Below are 26586 nucleotides of genomic sequence, written 5' to 3' on the forward strand. Positions count from 1 at the left end.
CCGCTTTTTACCAACTATGGTTGGACATTCACACCTTCTTACAGCAGAACACCTCCGCTCCCTGTTTTGATTATGTATGGTTTGACATTCGCACCTTCTCTCACCCGCCTTTTACTATGGTCGGCCATTCACAGCTTCCTCTCCACCATACTTGTATGGTGGGATATTCACACCCACCTGCATCCGAAGACCTCCGCCCCCACTTTTGTTGATATTTAGTCGGTCATTCGCACCTTACCCGCTTTTGGCAAACTATGGCCTTCTTGCAGCCCAACACCTCTGATCTCGCTTTTGATGATGTAAGGTTGGGCATTCAGACCTTGCTTCACCTGCTTTTCACCAAATATAGTCGGACATTCACACCCACTTGCATCCGAAGACCTCCGCCCCAAATTTTGTTGATATTTAGTCGGACATTCGCACCTTACCCGCTTTTGGCAAACTATGGCCTTCTTGCAGCCAAACACCTCTGATCTCGCTTTTGATGATGTAAGGTTGGGCATTCAGACCTTGCTTCACCTGCTTTTCACCAAATATAGTCGGACATTCACACCTTCTTGCAGCCGAACACTTCCGCTCCACCTTTTAGTGTTCTATCACACCTTTTTTTCACCGCATTTTATACATTATGGTTGGAAATTTTCAACCACTCTCATCCGAAGACCTCTCCTCCCGCTTTTGTTAATATATTTGAACTTTATTCGGACATTCAAACCTTCTTGCAGCTGAACCACCTCCGCTCCCTGTTTTGATCATATATGGTCTGGCAATACTACCTTTTCTTACCCGTTTGTGAGTAATTATGGCTGGACATTCACACCTACTTGCAGCCGAACACAACCTCTCTCGCTTTTGATGATGTATGGACCGGCATTCTTACCTTTTCTAACACATTTTTCAGCAATTATGGTCGGAGATTCACACCTACTCACAGCCGAACAACTCCGCTCCCGCATTTGATGATGTATAGTCGGGCATACTCACCCTTTCTCATCAGCTTTTTGCAAATTATGATCTGACATTCACACCTACTTGCAGTCGAACAGCTCTGCTCCCGCTTTTGATTATGTTTGGTTGGATAATCGAACCTTTTCTTAACTTCTTTTTACATATTTTGGTTGGACGTTCACACCTTCTTGTAGCCGAACACTTCCACTCCTGCTTTTGATGATGTATGGTTGGGCATTCACACCTTTTTTTTGCCCATTTTTCAGGAATTATGGGTGGACATTCACACCTTGCAGCTGAACACCTCCTATCCCACTTATGATCATGTGCGGTTTGATTTTCGAAAAGTTTCTTTCATGTTTTCTAGCAATTATTGATGGACATGTAGACCTTCTTTCAGCTGAACACCTACACTCCCGCTTTTGATCATACATTGTCAGGCATTCGCACCTTGTCTTACCCACTTTTTACAAACTTTAGTCGAACAGTCACACCTTTTTGCAGCCGAACACCACCTCTACCGCTTTTGATGATGTATGGTCCAGCATTCTTACCTTTTCTAACACATTCTTCAGCAATTATGGTCGGACATTCACACCTACTCAGAGCCGAACACCTCCGCTCCCGCATTTGATGGTCTATAGTCGGGCATTCTACAGCGGAAAAGACTCATTCTTATGTTTGGTTAGATATTCAAACCTTTTCTTAACTGCTTTTTACAAACTTTGGTCGGACGTTCACAATATCTTGCAGCCGAACACCTCCACTTCCGCTTTTGATGGTGTATATTCGGGCATACGAACCTTTTCTTACCCGCTTTTTACAAACCAAGGTCGGACTTTCACACCTTCTCTTAGCTGAACAACTCCGCTCCCTCTTTTGATTGTGTACAGTCGGGTAATTTAACCTTTTCTTACCCGCTTTTTACAAATTATGGTCGAACATTCACACCTACTTGCAGCCGAACACCTCCGCTCCCGCTTTTGATGGTGTATAGTCGGGCTTTCGAGCCTTTTCTTCCCCGGTTTTTACAAATTATGGTTGGACATTCAGACCTTGCAGCCGAAAACCCCCGCTCCCTCTTTTGATCATACATTGTCAGGCATTCGCACCTACTTGCAGCCGAATACTTCCGCTCCACCTTTTAGTGATGTATGGTTGGCATTTGCACCTTTTCTTACCCTTTCTTACCCTACTGATTGCTTAAGATTAAGTTGTTTTTTCTCAAACTACAACATTTTTTTAATTGTTGAAACTTGATTTGAAGTGGATAAATAAGGAGGACAAACAGTTTTAAGTCAGGCTGATAGAAGGAATTAATTTTATAGCAAAATCTGTATTTCGTCATATGTCGAGAGATGCTTATTGCTGAAGAAGTTCTTTCTCATTCTACAAAGTACAACGTTGTTTATCGTTGAAACTTGATTAGACATGAATAAATATGAAGGACAAAGCAGTCTTAACTTGGTTAGAGTTAAGGAATTCGTTTTATAGGAGAATCCGAATTCGTGCATAACTCGTAAAATAGAGCTTATTTTCGGATTCCTGAAGAATGAGTCTGGTTCTTTCTCATAATACAAAGTTTGTTGTTTATTGTTGAAACTTCATCAGAAGTGAAGAAATAAATGAATGCCTATCAACAAATGTGGGATCTAAACTCTAGTGCTTCCTCTAAAATAATTTCCTTTCTCAATTCAGAAATGTGTGTGTGTAAGTCACAACACCCGTGACACCAAAACGGCTTTCTTTTCTCTCTTTTCTCTACACTCTGCACTGTGAGCACACACACCAAATCAGAAAGGCTTTTTTCTCTCTTTTCTACATTATGGACTGTGGGGACACAAAACCGCTCTCTCTTTTTTTTTTTTATTGTGTGCCAGGGCGTTGTCTCACGTATTAGATTATGCTTACGATACGAATGGGTTTATCAGTCACATCAGAATCCATACATACTGATCCTCCCGTAATAAAATGGTCGGATCTTATCAAACACACTTTGTTTCTTGTGACAATCAAGTCAGCGAAACAGCGTATACACGTCAAGACACTGAATCAAGTTTGCCACAAGAACTCATAAGTTTGGCAGTATTGCTCTGCCGTCAGCAATCATACACCCATTTTATTTTCGTGAGACATGTGCAGGCACCTGTTCATCTACTGTTCTATCACTATGAATTAGTTTATCTATTATCAATAAGGATACTTCTACAACTACTATCAAAGTATGTCCAGACTTCTTATGTTGTCAGTTGCTATATATGAATAAGTGGGTAGCTACTGACAAGCATTAAGCATGTCACACAGCCCAAACATATAACATTTCAGGACACACCACACAGTTAACAACCACAGTGAAGTGTCAAAGCCCAAACATGTAACATTCAACAGGACACTTACACAACACATTCAAATCAAACAGTCAGACAACATACAAGAACATATACCCCAGCCGGCATTGCTCCCTGCCTATTTTCCTACAGCTCACTATGTGTGCGCACACCTTTATTCACAAACTCTTCAACTTATACTCTTTTACCAAAGCTGCTACAGCTCGATTGGCCGAATACCCTTAGATCCTATTTCGGTGAATTTGACATCTGCCTTACATGTAACAGATTAGCGGTTTAGCAGTTTTAATTTAGTTTGAGTGAAGGAATTCATTTTATAGCAAAATCCGAAATCGTGAAGAACTCATGAAAGTAAGCTTATTCTCGGATTCCTGAAACTTTAGATTTGCTCTTTCTTTTACTGCAAAGTACAACGTTGTTTTTTTTTTTGTTTAAATCTTTCTAGACATGGTAAATATGAAGGACAAAGCAGTTTTAACATAGTTTGAGTGAAGGAATTCATTTTATAGATAAAATCCCAAGAGTCTGCTGAGAAAAGAGAGTGAATGCGAAGTAGACTTTAACACGGCTCTGGGAGCGAGCCGAGTGTGGGCTAACCGGGAGAATTGCTTGAAAGAAACGCGACACCGAATGAGCGGTCAGAACAAAGCCTCAATACGGTGTTCCCGTGGTGTTTTTGTTGCTGCCTTGTCGATTGCACAGGGGCAAGCGTTTCAACCAAGCAACGCTCACCATGGGGAAGGTGGCTATGGCAACTAGCCTGATGCCCTGCTCCCGCAGTGACGGATAATCGTACTCTGGTTTCTCTTCATAACATACAAGTCTTTCGCCTTTTACTAAAGACTTTCGTGGAGAGCAGCACTAATGAGTTGTTTCTATTTTTGGCAGGCTTTACCTTTGCGGGTGAAGCCCTTTCTGTCTGTGCAAAAGAAATCTTGTTACTGTGCAGAGTGACTTCTCTGAGTAATGTCGCCTTACTTGTTGTTCGAAGTTCGAAGCTGGAGTGCAAAGTTGTTGCTTGAATGGTGCTTGCTGGAGCATGCGGGAGTGCAAAGTTATACCATTTAAAAGGGCTGAAGAGTGCTCAGTGCAGCGGGTGGGCGGAGGTGCAACGTGACACTCTGGTCACCTATGGCCATAAAAAGAACACTGCTACAAGTGCGCATTGTGCCAGCAAGGGCCCTCGGACCTGAAACAGTGGACAGTTATCGCTTCTCGGCCTTTTGGCTAAGATCAAGTGTAGTATCTGTTCTTATCAGTTTAATATGTCCTCTATACGAGGACTACATATTAAATGGATTTTTAAGAATAGGAGTTGAAAAAGAAGCTTGCTCCGTTCACTCCAAGCATCGACCCAGTACTGCAGTGCCGCTGGGAACGGTGCGCTCTTCTCTGCTCTTGTGAAAAAGCAAACAGCGGTGCAGGATGGAAGTTTCAAGGAGCCCAAGATGAAACTTTCTTTTAATCTGCTGAGAAAAGAGAGTGAATGCGAAGTAGACTTTAACACAGCTCTGGGAGCGAGCCGAGTGTGGGCTAACCGGGAGAATTGCTTGAAAGAAACGCGTCACCGAATGAGTGGTCAGAACAAAGCCTCAATACGGTGTTCCCGTGGTGTTTGTGGCTGCCTTGTCTTTTGCACAGAGTAAAAGACAAGGCAGCCATCGAATAGGGCCCGATTGTTCCTACTTGGTCAGCCGAGGAGCAAGGGGGGGGAGCAAGCGTCTCAACCAAGCAAATCTCACCAAGTAGGAACAATCGGGCCCTATTTGATGGCTGCAACACCTGAAAGAGATATTGATGCGAGACCCGATCAAAAGCTTTTTCAAAGTCTAAATTTAAGATGACAAGCCGGGTGTTTCTGTCTCTAGCGTAATCAATGATGTCTCGAATCAGTACGAGGCTGTCGGTGAGTTGTCTCTCTGAGATGGCACAAGCCTGGTCTGGGTGAATTACCTCCTCTAAAACAGAGGACATCCGTGTCGTTAAAACCTTGCTAAAAAGTTTACAGTCAAAGTTTAAAAGTGTGATGGGCCTCCAATTCTTTAGGTCAGTCTTATCATTTTTATCAGAAGTGAAGAAATAAATGAATGCCTATCAACAAATGTGGGATCTAAACTCTAGTGCTTCCTCTAAAATAATTTCCTTTCTCAATTTAGAAATGTGTGTGTGTAAGTCACAACACCCGTGACACCAAAACGGCTTTCTTTTCTCTACACTCTGCACTATGAGCACACACACCAAATCAGAAAGGGTGTTTTCTCTCTTTTCTACATTATGGACTGTGGGGACACAAAACCGCTCTCTCTTTTTTTTTTTATCGTGTGCCAGGGCGTTGTCTGACGTATTAGATTGTGCTTAAGATACGAATGGGTTTATCAGTCACATCAGAATCCATACATATTGATCCTCCCGTAATAAAATGGTCGGATCTTATCAAACACACTTTGTTTCTTGTGACAATCAAGTCAGCGAAACAGCGTATACACGTCAAGACACTGAATCAAGTTTGCCACAAGAACTCATAAGTTTGGCAGTATTGCTCTGCCATCAGCAATGATACACCCATTTTATTTTCGTGAGACATGTGCAAGCACCTGTTCATCTACTGTTCTATCACTATGAATTAGTGATCTATTATCAATAAGGATACTTCTACAACTACTCTATCAAAGTATGTCCGGACTTCTTACGTTGTCAGTTGCTATATATGAATAAGTGGGTAGCTACTGACACGCATTAAGCATGTCACACAGCCCAAACATATAACATTTCAGGACACACCACACAGTTAACAACCACAGTGAAGCGTGTCAAAGCCCAAACATGTAACATTCAACAGGACACTTACACAACACATTCAAATCAAACAGTCAGACAACATACAAGAACATATACCCCAGCCGGCATTGCTCCCTGCCTATTTTCCTACAGCTCACTATGTGTGCGCACACCTTTATTCACAAACTCTTCAACTTATACTCTTTTACCGAAGCTGCTACAGCTCGATTGGCCGAATACCGAATAATCCTAATTCGGTGAATTTGACATCTGCCTTACATGTAACAGATTAGCGGTTTAGCAGTTTTAATTTAGTTTGAGTGAAGGAATTCATTTTATAGCAAAATCCGAAATCGTGAAGAACTCATGAAAGTAAGCTTATTCTCGGATTCCTGAAACTTTAGATTTGCTATTTCTTTTACTGCAAAGTACAACGTTGGTTTTTTTGTTTAAATCTTTCAAGACATGGTAAATATGAAGGACAAAGCAGTTTTAACATAGTTTCAGTGAAGGAATTCATTTTATTGATAAAATCCCAAGAGTCTGCTGAGAAAAGAGAGTGAATGCGAAGTGGACTTTAACACGGCTCTGGGAGCGAGCCGAGTGCGGGCTAACCGGGAGAATTGCTTGAAAGAAACGCCATACCAAATGAGCGGTCAGAACAAAGCCTCAATACGGTGTTCCCGTTGTGTTTTTGTTGCTGCCGCTGTTTGCTTTTTCACAAGAGCGCACCTGTTGAGGGGGGGCCTGGGGGGGCCTGGGTGATGGTGGGTCTCAGGCCCGGGCTGCTGCGACTGGTGTGACCGGGTGGTTTGTTTGTTGTTGTTGTTTGTTTGTTTTTTGTAGAGGTCCTCCGGAGTGGGGTTGGGTTGAGTGGGGTGGGGCGGGATGGGTACCTTCTGGGGGTACAGTAGCTCCCAGAATATGGTCGCTGCAGGCCCCGAGCCTGGTGGACATCAGGCCCTCCTGTCCTGTGTTGGCTCCCTGGTAGCGGAGATGCCTATTGCAGCCAGTCCCTGGCTGCCCCCAGTGTATATCCCCATACCTCTCTCCCTTCTGGCTCCTGTACACAGCACACACTCACACATGAAGGGTTTTGGGGGCGTGTGTGTTCGGTGGGGTGTAGTGGACTCTGCAGTAGTTGCACTCTGCAGTTCCCACCCATGTTTTAATTACACCTTAGACATTACTACTTATCAAACACACTCACACACACACATTAGGTCTTGGGGGGTGGTTACACTGAGTGGCATCTGGTGGGCGGGGCTCTTTGGGTATGTAGGCTGCCCAGAGGGCCACGCTCCCAGTTCTACAAGTTTGGCTGCCCCTCAATTTTAATTGCTCACTATTAGAAAATATTGAAGAGCCAGAAGGGTGAGGGGAGGGGTCTTCTTCGCACACCCCTGCTTCCTGGTTGCTGCTCGGGGCGGGAGGGGCCAGGAGGATTAATTAATTGTTCTGCTGGTTTGGGGTCTGTGGTGGCTGGGGGGCTGCTGGCCCCCTGGTGTGCCCGCTGCACTACACCCCAGCGGAGTCGAGGGAGGGAGGACGTGTGGATGTATGGGACATGAAAGTGTGTGTGGTAATGATTGGGCCTGGATCTTGGACTTGCTGTCGCCTGGCCTGCCTGTGCTTCTCCCGATGGGGGGGGCGGCGTGGCCTCTCTCCGCTGCTCGCGACTTCACCCACCTGTGGGCACGTCTTGACTCCCAGGGCACTTGGCCAGGTGTGCTGGGGCAGGCGCTGACCCACTGTGTGGCTGTCTGGGGCGCTTGGCCCTCCTGGGTATTGGGTGGGGCCTCTGCCGGGGGGTTTGGGGGCGCTCGGGCTCCTGGGGCCCGGATCCAGTGCACGGCCCATGTCTGGGCGGCTGGGGCCTGGCGACGTCGGTGGGCTTTTGCCCCTGGCTCCCGGAGGGCCTCTGCCCTATGCTTATGGGGGCTCTTTCCGGGGGCTTCCTCTGCAGTCTTCTGGGTGGATGCGTGGTTGCCCCTGCGGTGGGCTTCCTGGGTTCTGTGCTCTGTGGGGGCTGCTGGTGGCCTGGGTCTTGTGGCCCTCTCTGCCTGCTTCTGATTGCTTGGGGGGGCTGTGGATTGTGGCCCTGTACGCTTATACACTCATAACTAAGCACGGTTATCATGTAGGTCCTGTGCCATGGGTGTTGCATGTTCTCACACACACACAACCACATTCATTAGTCCAGTAGCATGGTCGCTAAGCAGTTGATGTATTATCATGTCGTCTCAGGTCATCTATATCCACAGCTGTGTTGTATGCGATGTATGTTCTGTTTTTCTCTTCTTTCCTCTTCTTCTTTCCTTGTCCCCCGGTCCGGTTCAGTTCTATTACATGTCATATATTGTAAACAGAAATAAATAAATGGGAATCAAGGGGAGCTTTACATTTATAAAACTTCCCTTGGCAAAGCAAATCTGTTTGGCATCAAAGGTATTCAGACTACAATTCTGCTGCCATAATGCTGAACACGATAAGGGGAAAAAAAAAAAAAGTAAAGAAGACAGTTCTGCCGAAAGCCAGGGACTAGACCTGTTCTAAGTTCTGTACTTTTTAAAAGGGAGCCAACACAGGACAGGAGGGCCTGATGTCCACCAGGCTCGGGGCCTGAAGCGACCATATTCTGGGAGCTACTGTACCCCCAGAAGGTACCCATCCCGCCCCACCCCACTCAACCCAACCCCACTCCGGAGGACCTCTACAAAAAACAAACAAACAACAACAAAAAACAAACAAACAAACCACCCGGTCACACCAGTCGCAGCAGCCCGGGCCTGAGACCCACCATCACCCAGGCCCCCCCAGGCCCCCCCTCAACAGGTGCGCTCTTGTGAAAAAGCAAACAGCGGCAGCAACAAAAACACAATGGGAACACCGTATTGAGGCTTTGTTCTGACCGCTCATTTGGTATGGCGTTTCTTTCAAGCAATTCTCCCGGTTAGCCCGCACTCGGCTCGCTCCCAGAGCCGTGTTAAAGTCTACTTCGCATTCACTCTCTTTTCTCAGCAGACTAAAAGAAAGTTTCATCTTGGGCTCCCTGAAACTTGCATCCTGCACCGCTGTTTGCTTTTTCACAAGAGTAGAGAAGAGCGCACCGTTCCCAGCGGCACTGCAGTACGGGGTCAATGCTTGGAGTGAACGGAGCAAGCTACTTTTTCAACTCCTATTGCTAAAAATCCATTTAATATGTAGTTCTCGTATAGAGGACATATCAGATATTAAACTGATAAGAACAGATACTACACTTGATCTTAGCCAAAAGGCCGAGAAGCGACAACTGTCCACTGGTTAACGTCCGAAGGCCCTTCCTGGCACAATGCGCACTTGTCCGCTAACACCCCTGTTCTTTTTATGGCCATAGGTGGCCAGAGTGTCACTTTGCACCTCCTCCCACCTGCTGCACTGAGCACTCTTCAGCCCTTTTAAATGGTATAACTTTGCACTCCCGCACGCTCCAGCAAGCACCATTCAAGCAACAACTTTGCACTCCAGCTTCGAACATCGGCACAGTCGCAACAAGTAAGGCGACTCTACTCAGAGAAGTCACTCTGCACAGTAACAAGATTTCTTTTGCACAGACAGAAAGGGCTTCACCCGCAAAGGTAAAGCCTGCCAAAAATAGAAACAACTCATTAGTGCTGCTCTCCACAGAAGCCTTTAGTAAAAGGCGAAAGACTTGTACGTTATGAAGAGAAACCAGAGTACGATTATCCGTCACTGCGGGAGCAGGGCATCAGGCTAGTTGGCATAGCCACCTTCCCCATGGTGAGCTTTGCTTGGTTGAGACGCTTGCCCCCCCCCCCTCTTTTCTCAGCAGACTCTTGGGATTTTATAAATAAATGAATTCCTTCACTCAAACTATGTTAAAACTGCTTTGTCCTTCATATTTACCATGTCTTTAAAGATTTAAACAAAAAAACCAACGTTGTACTTTGCAGTAAAAGAAATAGCAAATCTAAAGTTTCAGGAATCCGAGAATAAGCTTACTTTCATGAGTTCTTCACGATTTCGGATTTTGCTATAAAATGAATTCCTTCACTCAAACTAAATTAAAACTGCTAAACCGCTAATCTGTTACATGTAAGGCAGATGTCAAATTCACCGAATTAGGATTATTTGGTATTCGGCCAATCGAGCTGTAGCAGCTTCGGTAAAAGAGTATAAGTTGAAGAGTTTGTGAATAAAGGTGTGCGCACACATAGTGAGCTGTAGGAAAATAGGCAGGGAGCAATGCCGGCTGGGGTATATGTTCTTGTATGTTGTCTGACTGTTTGATTTGAATGTGTTGTGTAAGTGTCCTGTTGAATGTTACATGTTTGGGCTTTGACACGCTTCACTGTGGTTGTTAACTGTGTGGTGTGTCCTGAAATGTTATATGTTTGGGCTGTGTGACATGCTTAATGCGTGTCAGTAGCTACCCACTTATTCATATATAGCAACTGACAACGTAAGAAGTCCGGACATACTTTGATAGAGTAGTTGTAGAAGTATCCTTATTGATAATAGATAAACTAATTCATAGTGATAGAACAGTAGATGAACAGGTGCCTGCACATGTCTCACGAAAATAAAATGGATGTATGATTGCTGATGGCAGAGCAATACTGCCAAACTTATGAGTTCTTGTGGCAAACTTGATTCAGTGTCTTGACGTGTATACGCTGTTTCGCTGACTTGATTGTCACAAGAAACAAAGTGTGTTTGATAAGATCCGACCATTTTATTACGGGAGGATCAGTATGTATGGATTCTGATGTGACTGATAAACCCATTCGTATCTTAAGCACAATCTAATACGTCAGACAAAGCCCTGGCACACGATAAAAAAAAAAAAGAGAGAGCGGTTTTGTGTCCCCACAGTCCATAATGTAGAAAAGAGAGGAAAAAACCCTTTCTGATTTGGTGTGTGTGCTCATAGTGCAGAGTGTAGAGAAAAGAAAGCCGTTTTGGTGTCACGGGTGTTGTGACTTACACACACACATTTCTAAATTGAGAAAGGAAATTATTTTAGAGGAAGCACTAGAGTTTAGATCCCACATTTGTTGATAGGCATTCATTTATTTCTTCACTTCTGATAAAAATGATAAGACTGACCTAAAGAATTGGAGGCCCATCACACTTTTAAACTTTGACTGTAAACTTTTTAGCAAGGTTTTAACGACACGGATGTCCTCTGTTTTAGAGGAGGTAATTCACCCAGACCAGGCTTGTGCCATCTCAGAGAGACAACTCACCGACAGCCTCGTACTGATTCGAGACATCATTGATTACGCTAGAGACAGAAACACCCGGCTTGTCATCTTAAATTTAGACTTTGAAAAAGCTTTTGATCGGGTCTCGCACCAATATCTCTTTCAGGTGTTGCAGCCATCGAATAGGGCCCGATTGTTCCTACTTGGTGAGATTTGCTTGGTTGAGACGCTTGCTCCCCCCCCTTGCTCCTCGGCTGACCAAGTAGGAACAATCGGGCCCTATTCGATGGCTGCCTTGTCTTTTACTCTGTGCAAAAGACAAGGCAGCCACAAACACCACGGGAACACCGTATTGAGGCTTTGTTCTGACCACTCATTCGGTGTCGCGTTTCTTTCAAGCAATTCTCCCGGTTAGCCCACACTCGGCTCGCTCCCAGAGCTGTGTTAAAGTCTATTTCGCATTCACTCTCTTTTCTCAGCAGATTAAAAGAAAGTTTCATCTTGGGCTCCCTGAAACTTCCATCCTGCACCGCTGTTTGCTTTTTCACAAGAGCAGAAAAGAGCGCACCGTTCCCAGCGGCACTGCAGTACTGGGTCGATGCTTGGAGTGAACGGAGCAAGCTTCTTTTTCAACTCCTATTCTTAAAAATCCATTTAATATGTAGTCCTCGTATAGAGGACATATTAAACTGATAAGAACAGATACTACACTTGATCTTAGCCAAAAGGCTGAGAAGCGATAACTGTCCACTGTTTCAGGTCCGAGGGCCCTTGCTGGCACAATGCGCACTTGTAGCAGTGTTCTTTTTATGGCCATAGGTGGCCAGAGTGTCACGTTGCACCTCCACTGAGCACTCTTCAGCCCTTTTAAATGGTATAACTTTGCACTCCCGCATGCTCCAGCAAGCACCATTCAAGCAACAACTTTGCACTCCAGCTTCGAACATCGGCACAATCGCAACAAGTAAGGCGACTCTACTCAGAGAAGTCACTCTGCACAGTAACAAGATTTCTTTTGCACAGACAGAAAGGGCTTCACCCGCAAAGGTAAAGCCTGCCAAAAATAGAAACAACTCATTAGTGCTGCTCTCCACGAAAGTCTTTAGTAAAAGGCGAAAGACTTGTATGTTATGAAGAGAAACCAGAGTACGATTATCCGTCACTGCGGGAGCAGGGCATCAGGCTAGTTGCCATAGCCACCTTCCCCATGGTGAGCGTTGCTTGGTTGAAACGCTTGCCCCTGTGCAATCGACAAGGCAGCAACAAAAACACCACGGGAACACCGTATTGAGGCTTTGTTCTGACCGCTCATTCGGTGTCGCGTTTCTTTCAAGCAATTCTCCCGGTTAGCCCACACTCGGCTCGCTCCCAGAGCCGTGTTAAAGTCTACTTCGCATTCACTCTTTTTCTCAGCAGACTCTTGGGATTTTATCTATAAAATGAATTCCTTCACTCAAACTATGTTAAAACTGCTTTGTCCTTCATATTTACCATGTCTTACCATGACTTTGCAGTAAAAGAAAGAGCAAATCTAAAGTTTCAGGAATCCGAGAATAAGCTTACTTTCATGAGTTCTTCACGATTTCGGATTTTGCTATAAAATGAATTCCTTCACTCAAACTAAATTAAAACTGCTAAACCGCTAATCTGTTACATGTAAGGCAGATGTCAAATTCACCGAAATAGGATCTAAGGGTATTCGGCCAATCGAGCTGTAGCAGCTTTGGTAAAAGAGTATAAGTTGAAGAGTTTGTGAATAAAGGTGTGCGCACACATAGTGAGCTGTAGGAAAATAGGCAGGGAGCAATGCCGGCTGGGGTATATGTTCTTGTATGTTGTCTGACTGTTTGATTTGAATGTGTTGTGTAAGTGTCCTGTTGAATGTTTGGGCTTTGACACTTCAATGTGGTTGTTAACTGTGTGGTGTGTCCTGAAATGTTATATGTTTGGGCTGTGTGACATGCTTAATGCTTGTCAGTAGCTACCCACTTATTCATATATAGCAACTGACAACATAAGAAGTCCGGACATACTTTGATAGTAGTTGTAGAAGTATCCTTATTGATAATAGATCACTAATTCATAGTGATAGAACAGTAGATGAACAGGTGCTTGCACATGTCTCACGAAAATAAAATGGGTGTATCATTGCTGATGGCAGAGCAATACTGCCAAACTTATGAGTTCTTGTGGCAAACTTGATTCAGTGTCTTGACGTGTATACGCTGTTTCGCTGACTTGATTGTCACAAGAAACAAAGTGTGTTTGATAAGATCCGACCATTTTATTACGGGAGGATCAGTATGTATGGATTCTGATGTGACTGATAAACCCATTCGTATCTTAAGCACAATCTAATACGTCAGACAACGCCCTGGCACACGATAAAAAAAAAAAGAGAGAGCGGTTTTGTGTCCCCACAGTCCATAATGTAGAAAAGAGAGAAAAAAGCCTTTCTGATTTGGTGTGTGTGCTCATAGTGCAGAGTGTAGAGAAAAGAGAGAAAAGAAAGCCGTTTTGGTGTCACGGGTGTTGTGACTTACACACACACATTTCTGAATTGAGAAAAGAAATTATTTTAGAGGAAGCAGTAGAGTTTAGATCCCACATTTGTTGATAGGCATTCATTTATTTCTTCACTTCTGATGAAGTTTCAACAATAAACAACAAACTTTGTATTATGAGAAAGAACCAGACTCATTCTTCAGGAATCCGAAAATAAGCACGAATTCGGATTCTCCTATAAAACGAATTAATTAACTCAAACCAAGTTAAGACTGCTTTGTCCTTCATATTTATTCATGTCTAATCAAGTTTCAACGATAAACAACGTTGTACTTTGTAGAATGAGAAAGAACTTCTTCAGCAATAAGCATCTCTCGACATATGACGAAATACAGATTTTGCTATAAAATTAATTTCTTCTATCAGCGTGACTTAAAACTGTTTGTCCTCCTTATTTATCCACTTCAAATCAAGTTTCAACAATTAAAAAAAAATTGTAGTTTGAGAAAGAACAACTTAATCTTCAGCAATAAGTATAAAAAGAGGGTAACAAAAGGTGCAAATGCCAACCATACATCACTAAAAGGTGGAGCGGAAGTATTCAGCTGCAAGTAGGTGTGAATGTTCGACCATAATTTGTAAAAAGTGGGTAAGAAAAGGTTCGAATGCCCGACTAAATATTAACAAAAGCGGGAGGAGAGGTCTTCGGATGAGAGTGGGTGAGAATTTCCTACCATACAAGTATGGTGGAGAGGAAGCTGTGATTGGCCGACAATAGTAAAAAGCAGGTGAGAAAAGGTGCGAATGTCAAAACATACATGATCAAAACAGGGAGCGGAGGTGTTTGGCTGCGACAAGGTGTGAATGTCCACCCATAATTAATGAAAAACGGGCAACAAGTAGGTTCGAATGCCCAACCATACATCATCAAAAGCAGGAGTGGATGTGTTCGGCTTCAAGAAGGTATGAATGTCCATCAATAATTGCTATAAAACATGAAAGAAAATTTTCGAATATCAAACCGCACATAATCATAAGCGGGAGAGGAGGTGTTCCGCTGCAAGAAGGTGTGAATATCCACCCATAATTACTGAAAAATGGGTAAGAAAAGGTGCGAATGCCCAACCATACATCATCAAAAGCAGGAGTGGATGTGTTCGGCTACAAGAAGGTTTGAATGTCCGACCATAGTTTGTAAAAAGCGGGTAAGAACAGGTTTGTATGCCCGACTGTACACAATCAAAAGAGGGAGCGGAGTTGTTCAGCTACAAGAAGGTGTGAAAGTCCGACCATGGTTTGTAAAAAGCGGGTAAGAACAGGTTCGTATGCCCGAATATACACCATCAAATGCGGGAGCGGAGGTGTTCGGCTGTGAGTAGGTGTGAATCTCCAACCATAATTGCTGAAAAATGTGTTAGAAAAGGTAAGAATGCCGGTCCATACATCATCAAAAGCGGGAGAGGTGGTGTTCGGCTGCAAGTAGGTGTGAATGTCCAGCCATAATTACTCACAAATGGGTAAGAAAAGGTAGTATTGCCAGACCATACATGATCAAAACAGGGAGCGGAGGTGGTTAAGCTGCAAGAAGGTGTTAATGTCCGACTAAGGTTTGTAAAAAGCGGGTAAGAAAAGGTGCGAATGCCCGACAATGTATGATCAAAAGAGGGAGCGGAGGTTTTCGGCTGAAAGAAGGTCTGAATGTCCAACCATAATTTGTAAAAACCGGGGAAGAAAAGGCTCGAAAGCCAGACTATACACCATCAAAAGCTGGAGCAGAGGTGTTCAGCTGCAAGAAGGTCTGAATGTCCATCAATAATTGCTAGAAAACATGAAAGAGAATTTTCGAATATCAAACCGCACATGATAATAAGCGGGAGAGGAGGTGTTCAGCTGCAAGAAGGTGTGAATGTCCACCCATAATTACTGAAAAATGGGTAAGAAAAGGTGCGAATTCCCAACCATACATCATCAAATGCACGAGTGGATGTGTTCGGCTACAAGAAGGTTTGAATGTCCGACCATAGTTTGTAAAAAGCGGGTAAGAAAAGGTTCGAATGCCCAAACATACACCATCAAAAGAGGGAGCGGAGGTGTTCCGCTGTAAGAAGGTGTGAATGTCCGATCATAGTTGGTAAAAAGCGGGTAAGAAAAGGTTAAAATACCCGACTGTACACAATCAATAGCGGGAGCGGAGTTGTTCGGCTACTAAAAGGTGTGAAAGTCCGACCCTGGTTTTAAAAAGCGGGTAAGAAAAGGTTCGAATGCCCGAACATACACCATCAAAAGAGGTAGCGGAGGTGTTCCGCTGCAAGAAGGTGTGAACGTCCGACCAAAGTTTGTGAAAAAGCAGTTAAGAAAAGGTTCGAATATCTAACCAAACATAATCAAAAGCGGGAGCAGAGCTGTTCGACTGCAAGTAGGTGTGAATGTCAGAGAATAATTTGCAAAAAGCTGATGAGAAAGGGTGAGAAATCTCGACTATACACCATCAAATGCGGTAGCGGAGTTGTTCGGCTGTGAGTAGGTTTGATTCTCCAACCATAATTGCTGAAAAATGTGTTAGAAAAGGTAAGAATGCCGGTCCATACATCATCAAAAGCGGGAGAGGTGGTGTTCGGCTGCAAGTAGGTGTGAATGTCCATTAATAATTGCTTTAAAACATGAAAGAAAATTTTCGAATATCAAACCTTACATGATCATTAGCAGGAGAGGAGGTGTTCAGCTGCAAGAAGGTGTGAATATCCACCCATAATTACTTAAAAATGGGTAGGAAAAGATGCGAATGTCCAACCATAAATCATCAAAAGCAGGAGTGGAGTTGTTCAGCTACAAGAAGGTATGAAAGTCCAACCATGGTTTGTAAAAAGCGGGTAAGAGAAGGTTCGAATACCCGATTATATACCATCAAAAGCGGAAGCGGAGATGTTCGGCTGCAAGAAGGTGTGAACGTCCGACCAAAGTTTGTAAAAATCAGTTAAGAAAAGGTTTGAATATCCAACCGAACATAATCAAAAGCGGGAGCAGAGCTGTTCGACTGCAAGTAGGTGTGAATGTCAGAGAATAATTGCTGAAAAATGTGATAGAAAAGACTAGAATGCCGGAAAATACATCATCAAAAGCGGGAGAGGTGGTTTTTCGGCTGCAAGTAGGTGTGAATGTCCAGCCATAATTACTCACAAACGGGGGAAGAAAAGGTAGTATTTCCAGACCACACATGATCAAAACAGGGAATGGAGGTGGTTCAGCTGCAAGGTGTGAATGTCTGACTAAAGTTTGTAAAAATCGTGTAAGACAAGGGGCGAATGCCCGACAATGTATGATCAAAAGAGGGAGCGGAGGTTTTCGGCTGCAAGGTCTGAATGTCAAACCACAATTTGTAAAAATCGGGGAAGAAAAGGCTCGAAAGCCCGACTATACACCATCAAAAGCGGGAGCAGAGGTGTTCAGGTGCAAGAAGGTCTGAATGTCCGACCAAAAATTACTGAAAAATGGGTAAGAAAAGGTGCGAATGCCAAATCATACATCATCAAAAGCAGGAGCGGATGTGTTCGGCTACAAGAAGGTTTGAATGTCCAACCATAGTAAGTAATAGGCAGGTAAGAAAAGGCTCGAATGCCCGACTATATACCATCAAAAGCGGAAGCGGAGGTGTTCGGCTGCAAGACGGTGTGAACGTCCGACCAAAGTTTGTAAAAAGCAGTTAAGAAAATGTTCGAATATCCAACCAAACATAATCAAAAGCGGGAGCAGAGCTGTTCGACTGCAAGTAGGTGTGAATATCAGATCATAATTTGCAAAAAGCTGTTGAGAAAGGGTGAGAATGCCCGACTATACACTATCAAATGTGGGAGCGGAGGTGTTCGTCTGTGAGTAGGTGTGAATGTCCGACCATAATTGCTGAAAAATGTGTTAGAAAAGGTAAGAATGCCGGACCATATATCATCAAAAGCGGGAGAGGTTGTGTTCGGCTGCAAGTAGGTGTGAATGTCCAGCCATAATTACTTACAAACGGGTAAGAAAAGGTACTATTGCCAGACCATATATGATCAAAACAGGGAGCGGAGGTGGTTCAGCTGCAAGAAGGTTTGAATGTCCGACTAAAGTTTGTAAAAAGCGGGTAAGACAAGGTGTGAATGCCCGACAATGTATGATCAAAAGAGGAGCGGAGGTTTTCGGCTGCAAGAAGGTCTGAATGTCCACCCATAATTACTGAAAAATGGGTAAGAAAAGGTGCGAAAGCCCAACCGCACATGATCATAAGTGGATGAGAAGGTGTTCGACTGCAAGTAGGTGTGAATGTAAGATCATAATTTGTAAAAAGCGGGTAAGAAAAGGTAAGAATGCCCAACCATAAATTATCAAAAGCGACAGCAGAGTTTCGGCTCGTATTTATCAATGTCTAGATAGATTTCAACAAAAAACAACGTTGCCGAATCCGAGAATAAGCTTATTTTCATGAGTTCTGCACGATTTCGGATTTTATGTATAAAATGAATTCCTTCACGCAAACTAAGTTAACACTGCTTTGTCCTTCATATGTACCCATTTCTACATATATTTCAAGCATAAACTTTCTCATACTACCCTGAATGAGAAAGAGCCAAACTTGTGATTAAGCCATACGACCCTTTTGAGGAGTTCTGCATGGTTTGGGATTTTATCTATAAAATTAATTCCTTCACTCAAACTATGTTAAAACGGCTTTTACCTTCATATTTATCAATGTCTCGATAGATTTAAACAAAAAAACAACGTTGTACTTTGCAATAAAAGAAAGAGCAAATCAAAAGTTTTAGGAATCCGAGAATAAGCTTATTTTCATGAGTTCTGCACGATTTCGGATTTTATGTATAAAATGAATTAATTCACTCAAACCAAGTTAAAACTGCTTTTTCCATCATATTTATCAATGTCTAGATCGACTTCAACAAAGAACAACATTGTATTTTGCAGTAGAAGAAAGAGCAAAACTGAAGGATCAGGAATCCGAGAATAAGCTTCTTTTCATACGTTCTGCATGATTTGGGATTTTATGTATAAAATGAATACCTTCACTCAAACTAAGTTAACACTGCTTTGTCCTTCATATGTACCCATTTCTACATATATTTCAAGCATAAACGTCCTCATACTACCCTGAATGAGAAAGAGCCACACTTGTGAATAAGCCATACGCCCCTTTTGAGGAGTTCTGCATGATTTGGGATTTTATGTATAAAATGAATTCATTCACTCAAACCAAGTTAAAACTGCTTTTTCATTCATATTCATCAATGTCTAGATCGACTTCAACAAAGAAAAACATTGTATTTTGCAGTTGAAGAAAGAGCAAAACTGAAGTTTCCTGAACTGATCAGGAATCCGAGAATAAGCTTATTTTCTTATGGGCAAGTGGGAACTGCTTTGTCCTTCATATTTATCAATGTGTAGATGGATTTCAACTTCTTCAAAGTCCAATGTTTTTCTTTGTTGAAGTCGATGTAGACATTGATGAATATGGAAGGACAAATCAGTTTTAACTTGGTTTGAGCAAAGCAATTCATTTTATAGCAAAATCCGAAATCGTGCAGAACTCATGAAAGCAGGCTTATACTCGGATTCCTGAAACTTTAGATTGGCTCTTTCTTTTACTGCAAAGTACAACGTTGTTTTTTTGTTTAAATCTTTGTAGACATGGTAAATATGAAGGACAAATCAGTTTTAACATAGTTTGAGTGAAGTAATGCATTTTATAAGCAAAATCCCAAATCATGCAGAACTCACGAAAAGCTTTTTCTCGCTTTTCACTGCTTTTTACAAACTTTGGTCGGACGTTCACACCTTCTTGCATCCGAACACCTCCGCTTCCGCTTTTGATGATGTATATTCGGGCATTCGAACCTTTTATTACCCGCTTTTTACAAACCATTGTCGGACTTTCACACCTTCTTGCAGCCGAACACCACCTCTACCACTTTTGATGATGTATGGTTCAGTATTCTTACTTTTTCTAACACATTTTTCAGCAATTATGGTCGGACATTCACACCTACTCACAGCTGGACACCTCCGCTCCCGCTTTTGATCATACAATGTCGGGACATCGCTCCTTGTCTTACCAGCTTTTTACAAACTTTAGTCGAACATTCACACCTTCTTGCAGCTGAACACCTCCGCTCCCGCTTTTGATGATGTATAGTCGGGCTTTCAAGCCTTTTCTTAACCGGTTTTTACAAATTATGGTTGGACATTCAGACCTTGCAGCCAAACACCTCCGCTCTCTCTTTTGATCATACATTGTCGGGCATTCGCACCTTGTCTTACCCGCTTTTTACAAACTATAGTCAGACATTCCCACCTTGCAGCTGAACCTCCGCTCCCTGTTTTGATCATGTATGGTCTGGTAATACTACCTTTTCTTCCCCCGTTTGTGAGTAATTATGGCTGGACATTCACACCTACTTGCAGTCGAACAGCTCTGCTCCCGCTTTTGATTACGTTTGGTTGGAAATTCGAACCTTTTCTTAACTGCTTTTTACAAACCATGGTCGGACTTTCACACCTTCTTGTAGCCGAACAACTCCGCTCCCGCTATTGATTTTGTACAGTCGGGTATTTTAACCTGTTCTTACCCGCTTTTTACCAACTATGGTCGGACGTTCACACCATCTTACAGCGGAACACCTCCGCTCCCACTTTTTATGGTGTATAGTCGGGCATTCGAACCTTTTCTTACCCGCTATTTACAAACTATGGTAGGACATTCAAACTTTCGTGTATCCGAAAACCTCCGCTCTCTCTTTTGATCATACATTGTCGGACATTCGCACCTTTTCTTACCCGCTTTTTACAAACCATGGTCGGACTGTCACACCTTCTTGTAGCCGAACACATCCGCTCCCGCTATTGATTGTGTACAGTCGGGTATATTAACCTTTTCTTACCCGCTTTTTACCAAGTATGGTTGGACATTCACACCTTCGTACAGCGGAACACCTCCGCTCCCTCTTTTGATGGTGTATGTTCGGGCATTCAAACCTTTTCTTACCCGCTTTTTCCAAACTATGGTCGGCTATTCACAGCTTCCTCTCCACCATACTTGTATGGTGGAATATTCACACCCACTTGCATCCGAAGACCTCCGCCCCAAATTTTGTTGATATTTAGTCGGACATTCGCACCTTACCCGCTTTTGGAAAACTATGGCCTTCTTGCAGCCAAACACCTCTGATCTCGCTTTTGATGATGTAAGGTTGGGCATTCAGACCTTGCTTCACCTGCTTTTCACCAAATATAGTCGGACATTCACACCTTCTTGCAGCCGAACACTTCCGCTTTTAGTGTTCTATGAGGCATTCACATATTTTTTTTCACCGTATTTTATAGATTATGGTTGGAAATTCTCACCCACTCTCATCCGAAGACCTCTCCTCCCGCTTTTGTTAATATATAGTCGGGCATTCGAACCTTTTGTTACCCGCTTTTTACAAATTATAGTCGAACATTCACACCTACTTGCAGCTGAATACTTCCGCTCCACCTTTTAGGTATGTATGGTTGGCATTTGCACCTCTTTTTATACTGATTGCTGAAGATTAAGTTGTACTTTCTCAAACTACAACATTTTTTTATTTGTTGAAACTTGATTTGAAGTGGATAAATAAGGAGGACAAACAGTTCTAAGTAAGGCTGATAGAAGGAATTAATTTTATAGCAAAATCTGTACTTCGTCATATGTCGAGAGATGCTTATTGCTGAAGTTCTTTCTCATTCTACAAAGTACAACGTTGTTTATCGTTGAAACTTGATTAGACATGAATAAATATGAAGGACAAAGCAGTCTTAACTTGGTTTGAGTTAAGGAATTCGTTTTATAGGAGAATCCGAATTCGTGCATAACTCATAAAATAGAGCTTATTTTCGGATTCCTGAAGAATGATTCTGGTTCTTTCTCATAATACAAAGTTTGTTGTTTATTGTTGAAACTTCATCAGAAGTGAAGAAATAAATGAATGCCTATCAACAAATGTGGGATCTAAACTCTAGTGCTTCCTCTAAAATAATTTCCTTTCTCAATTTAGAAATGTGTGTGTGTAAGTCACAACACCCGTGACACCAAAACGGCTTTCTTTTCTCTACACTCTGCACTATGAGCACACACACCAAATCAGAAAGGCTTTTTTCTCTCTTTTCTACATTATGGACTGTGGGGACACAAAACCGCTCTCTCTCTTTCTTTTTTTTTATCGTGTGCCAGGGCGTTGTCTCATGTATTAGATTATGCTTAAGATACGAATGGGTTTATCAGTCACATCAGAATCCATACATACTGATCCTCCCGTAATAAAATGGTCGGATCTTATCAAACACACTTTGTTTCTTGTGACAATCAAGTCAGCGAAACAGCGTATACACGTCAAGACACTGAATCAAGTTTGCCACAAGAACTCATAAGTTTGGCAGTATTGCTCTGCCATCAGCAATGATACACCCATTTTATTTTCGTGAGACATGTGCAAGCACCTGTTCATCTACTGTTCTATCACTATGAATTAGTGATCTATTATCAATAAGGATACTTCTACAACTACTATCAAAGTATGTCCGGACTTCTTATGTTGTCAGTTGCTATATATGAATAAGTGGGTAGCTACTGACAAGCATTAAGCATGTCACACAGCCCAAACATATAACATTTCAGGACACACCACACAGTTAACAACCACAGTGAAGCGTGTCAAAGCCCAAACATGTAACATTCAACAGGACACTTACACAACACATTCAAATCAAACAGGCAGACAACATACAAGAACATATACCCCAGCCGGCATTGCTCCCTGCCTATTTTCGTACAGCACACTATGTGTGCGCACACCTTTATTCACAAACTCTTCAACTTATACTCTTTTACCGAAGCTGCTACAGCTCGATTGGCCAAATACCCTTAGATCCTATTTCGGTGAATTTGACATCTGCCTTGTATGTAACAGATTAGCGGTTTAGCAGTTTTAATTTAGTTTGAGTGAAGGAATTCATTTTATAGCAAAATCCGAAATCGTGAAGAACTAAGCTTATTCTCGGATTCCTGAATCTTTAGATTTGCTCTTTCTTTTACTGCAAAGTACAATGTTGAGCAGCACTATTGAGTTGTTTCTATTTTTGGCAGGCTTTACCTTTGCGGGTGAAGCCCTTTCTGTCTGTGCAAAAGAAATCTTCTTACTGTGCAGAGTGACTTCTCTGAGTAGAGTCGCCTTACTTGTTGCGACTGTGCCGATGTTCGAAGCTGGAGTGCAAAGTTGTTGCTTGAATGGTGCTTGCTGGAGCGTGCGGGAGTGCAAAGTTATACCATTTAAAAGGGCTGAAGAGTGCTCAGTGCAGCGGGTGGGCGACACTCTGGCCACCTTGAAAACCGAGGTTACATCCACTACCAGGGGCGCCCAAGTTCTGCCGCAAGTGTGGTGAGCATGGGCACCTGGTTGAGGCTTGTACCAAGGTGTTATGTGGGAAGAGCAGAGAAATTGGGCAAACTTTTGGAGAGTGTCCAAATGGCAGGAAATCTAATCTCTGTGGAGAATTAAATCACCTCTTCAGAGATTGCCCTAAATCTTTTGCCAACAAATTAAAGACGGTAAAGCCACAGTCAAGCCAACAAAGAGAAGGACCAAAGGTGGCAGTTGGTGAACAAAGTGAAGAGGTTGACCCAATAAATTCAAACTTCCCGCCAAAAGCTTGGATTAGAAGTGAGGAGCAAAAAGGGGAGGGGCCTGTAGAGGCCTCACCACTCAGTGTTGAAGTCTGTGAGAATTCACAGGCAGAGGGTGGAGCTACGCTAAATGAGGAGGAAGAGCAGACAGGTGAGTCTAGTGAAGATACTCACCTCCCCGAAGGTCAACAGCCGAAGAGGACGGCATCTGAGCCTCTGATTCCCCAGTGGTATCAGAGAAGAGGGGAAGGGTTAGGTCCCTTTCAGACAGTTCTTCAGTGGAAGAACCTAGAGTCTTCCCCTCCGACTCACCAAATGAGGTCTCCTTTTTAACTTCAGCTCTGCACTCGACCCCCAGGGACTCAAAGTTAAATGCAACATTGCGTCAGAGGCCAACACCGAGAGTCCGAAAAGGAAATATAGATCACCCTACTCACTTTTCACCTAAAGAAATGAAGGAAGAGCTAGTTTCCCAAGAAATAACCTGTGTGTAATTTGTTTTGATAACTTAGAAAAACGAAAATGACATACCTACTTTCCTTTATGCTTTTAATGGTTCTCACCTTCTCAACACTAAATGTGAGAAGTGTGAAATCAAAGACAAGAGCCCAGAGTATTTTATCCTTCTTAGACTCCATAAAATCAGATGTGTTTTTAATACAAGAATGTGGACTACCTTTTTTAAAAAACCATAGACAATGGGAGGAAATGTGGCCCCATTTATCGATATGGAGTGGCTCAAATCAAAATAAAAATGATGGTGTGGCCATTCTAATTAAAAATCCGCATGTTCTGGTGAAAGGTAGCACAGTGGTGAGAGACGGACGGGCACTTTTAGCACACTTGAATTTTATGGGGCAAGACTTTAACCTCTTAAATATTTATGGTTTCAATGGAAAAAATGAAAGGTATGACCTTTTAGAAGATATACAGCTTTACATGCTAGGGCAAGTACCTTTAGTTGTAGGAGGGGATTTTAACTGTATCTTGAGCAGGAAAGATAGAAAAAGAGCAGGGGTAGATTTTAAAGTGGATAAGACTTCGATTTTACTTCAGGGCATATGCAGGGATTTTAAGCTTACTGACTGTTTTAAAACCATGCATCCCAGAGAGGAGGGCTTCACCTGGTTTAGTCATGATGGCACCAGAGCCTCTCGCATTGATTATTTCTTTACTAGAGATTGCCCACCCACTGATGTTAGATTAACCCCTGTTTTCTTTTCAGACCACCTTATGCTCTCCTGCACCCTTTCACCCCCTTCTGGTGTGACGGTAGGAAGTGGTCTGTGGAAACTCAACTGTTCCCTGTTGGAGGATGAAATCATAGTCAGTCAGTACAGGGAATGTTATAAAGAGTGGCAGACCCTTCAAGACCTCTACGAAACACATGCACAATGGTGGGAAATGGTGAAGGAAACGACCCAGACTTTTTTTAAACAGCAAGGTAAACGTAAAAAAAGGAAAGAGAATAGATGTATGATGGGACTACATAAACGCTTACAGCGCTACTTTAAACTAAATCAGTGTGGCATAGACTTTAAAGAAGAAATCAAAGATGTCAAAAAGGAAATGTCAGTTTTAGCAGAAATAAAGAGTAAAGGAATTTTTGTAAGAAGCAGGGAGCAGGAAATTGAGGAAGGTGAAAAAGAAAGAAAGTTATAAATAAAAAGGAGTGTATTCAAAATCTAAAAAGAGAAGATGGGTTTTTAACAAAATCCACACAAGAGATGATTGAAACTGTACATACCTTTTATAGTAACATGTACAAAGAGAAACCAGTGCACTTGGAAACATCGGCAGAAATCTTAAAATTCGTTGACAAAACCGTAAAAGAGAATGCACACTTGACACAGAATTTTACTGCTTTAGAGTTAAAAAAATGCCTAACAGGTTTTAAGAGAAGTCGAGCTCCGGGTTTAGACGGGCTTCCTGCAGAATTCTATCTGACCTATTGGGACCTTTTATCATCAGACATTTTAGATGTTTTTAAAGATTTTGAAAAACTCGACCGACTGCCTGACAGTTTTAGAGTGGGAATAGTGACTCTACTTTATAAAAAAAATGATAAGACTGACCTAAAGAATTGGAGGCCCATCACACTTTTAAACTTTGACTGTAAACTTTTTAGCAAGGTTTTAGCGACACGGATGTCCTCTGTTTTAGAGGAGGTAATTCACCCAGACCAAGCTTGTGCCATCTCAGGGAGACAACTCACCGACAGCCTCGTACTGATTCGAGACATCATTGATTACGCTAGAGACAGAAACACCCGGCTTGTCATCTTAAATTTAGACTTTGAAAAAGCATTTGATCGGGTCTCGCATCAATATCTCTTTCAGGTGTTGCAGCCATCGAAAAGGGCCCGATTGTTCCTACTTGGTGAGCTTTGCTTGGTTGAGACGCTTGCCCCCCCCCCCCCCTGCTCCTCGGCTGACCAAGTAGAAACAATCTATTCGATGGCTGCCTTGTCTTGTAAGGCGACTCTACTCAGAGAAGTCACTCTGCAAAGTAGCAAGATTTCTTTTACACAGACAGAAAGGGCTTCACCCGCAAAGGTAAAGCCTGCCAATAATAGAAACAACTCATTAGTGCTGCTCTCCACGGAAGTCTTTAGTAAAAGGCGAAAGACTTGTATGTTATGAAGAGAAACCAGAGTACGATTATCCGTCACTGCGGGAGCAGGGCATCAGGCTAGTTGGTATAGCCACCTTCCCCATGGTGAGCTTTGCTTGGTTGAGACGCTTGCCCCCCCCCCCCCCTTGCTCCTCGGCTGACCAAGTAGGAACAATCGGGCCCTATTCGATGGCTGCCTTGTCTTTTACTCTATGCAAAAGACAAGGCAGCAACAAAAACACCACGAGAATCCCGTATTGAGGCTTTGTTCTGACCGCTCATTCGGTGTCGCGTTTCTTTCAAGCAATTCTCCCGGTTAGCCGACACTCGGCTCGCTCCCATAGCCGTGTTAAAGTCTACTTCGCATTCACTCTTTTTTCTCTGCAGACTCTTGGGATTTTATCTATAAAATGAATTCCTTCACTCAAACTATGTTAAAACTGCTTTGTCGTTCATATTTACCATGTCTAGAAAGATTTAAGCAAAAAAAACAACGTTGTAC

General features: G+C 42.8%; 7 non-coding genes across 7 annotated transcripts; 2 read left to right on the forward strand and 5 right to left on the reverse strand.

The window, feature by feature from the left end:
* Positions 1-4088: 4088 nt before the first annotated feature.
* LOC140285912 (U5 spliceosomal RNA) lies at positions 4089-4202 on the forward strand. Its single transcript, XR_011910850.1, has one exon. It is a non-coding gene; the product is annotated as a U5 spliceosomal RNA (small nuclear RNA).
* A 301-nt stretch (positions 4203-4503) lies between these two features.
* Positions 4504-4687, forward strand: LOC140285882 (U2 spliceosomal RNA). The gene has a single exon (XR_011910822.1). It is a non-coding gene; the product is annotated as a U2 spliceosomal RNA (small nuclear RNA).
* Positions 4688-9173: 4486 nt separating this feature from the next.
* LOC140285896 (U2 spliceosomal RNA) lies at positions 9174-9364 on the reverse strand. The gene has a single exon (XR_011910836.1). It is a non-coding gene; the product is annotated as a U2 spliceosomal RNA (small nuclear RNA).
* Positions 9365-9680: 316 nt separating this feature from the next.
* Positions 9681-9794, reverse strand: LOC140285904 (U5 spliceosomal RNA). Its single transcript, XR_011910843.1, has one exon. It is a non-coding gene; the product is annotated as a U5 spliceosomal RNA (small nuclear RNA).
* Positions 9795-11838: 2044 nt separating this feature from the next.
* On the reverse strand, positions 11839-12022 carry LOC140285883 (U2 spliceosomal RNA). The gene has a single exon (XR_011910823.1). It is a non-coding gene; the product is annotated as a U2 spliceosomal RNA (small nuclear RNA).
* A 295-nt stretch (positions 12023-12317) lies between these two features.
* LOC140285913 (U5 spliceosomal RNA) lies at positions 12318-12431 on the reverse strand. Its single transcript, XR_011910851.1, has one exon. It is a non-coding gene; the product is annotated as a U5 spliceosomal RNA (small nuclear RNA).
* A 13584-nt stretch (positions 12432-26015) lies between these two features.
* Positions 26016-26129, reverse strand: LOC140285897 (U5 spliceosomal RNA). The gene has a single exon (XR_011910837.1). It is a non-coding gene; the product is annotated as a U5 spliceosomal RNA (small nuclear RNA).
* Positions 26130-26586: the final 457 nt, after the last annotated feature.

This window comes from Leuresthes tenuis, unplaced genomic scaffold (genome assembly GCF_036924035.1).
Source record: "Leuresthes tenuis unplaced genomic scaffold, fLeuTen1.0.hap1 SCAF_63, whole genome shotgun sequence".
NCBI classification, from domain to species: Eukaryota; Metazoa; Chordata; class Actinopteri; order Atheriniformes; family Atherinopsidae; genus Leuresthes; species Leuresthes tenuis.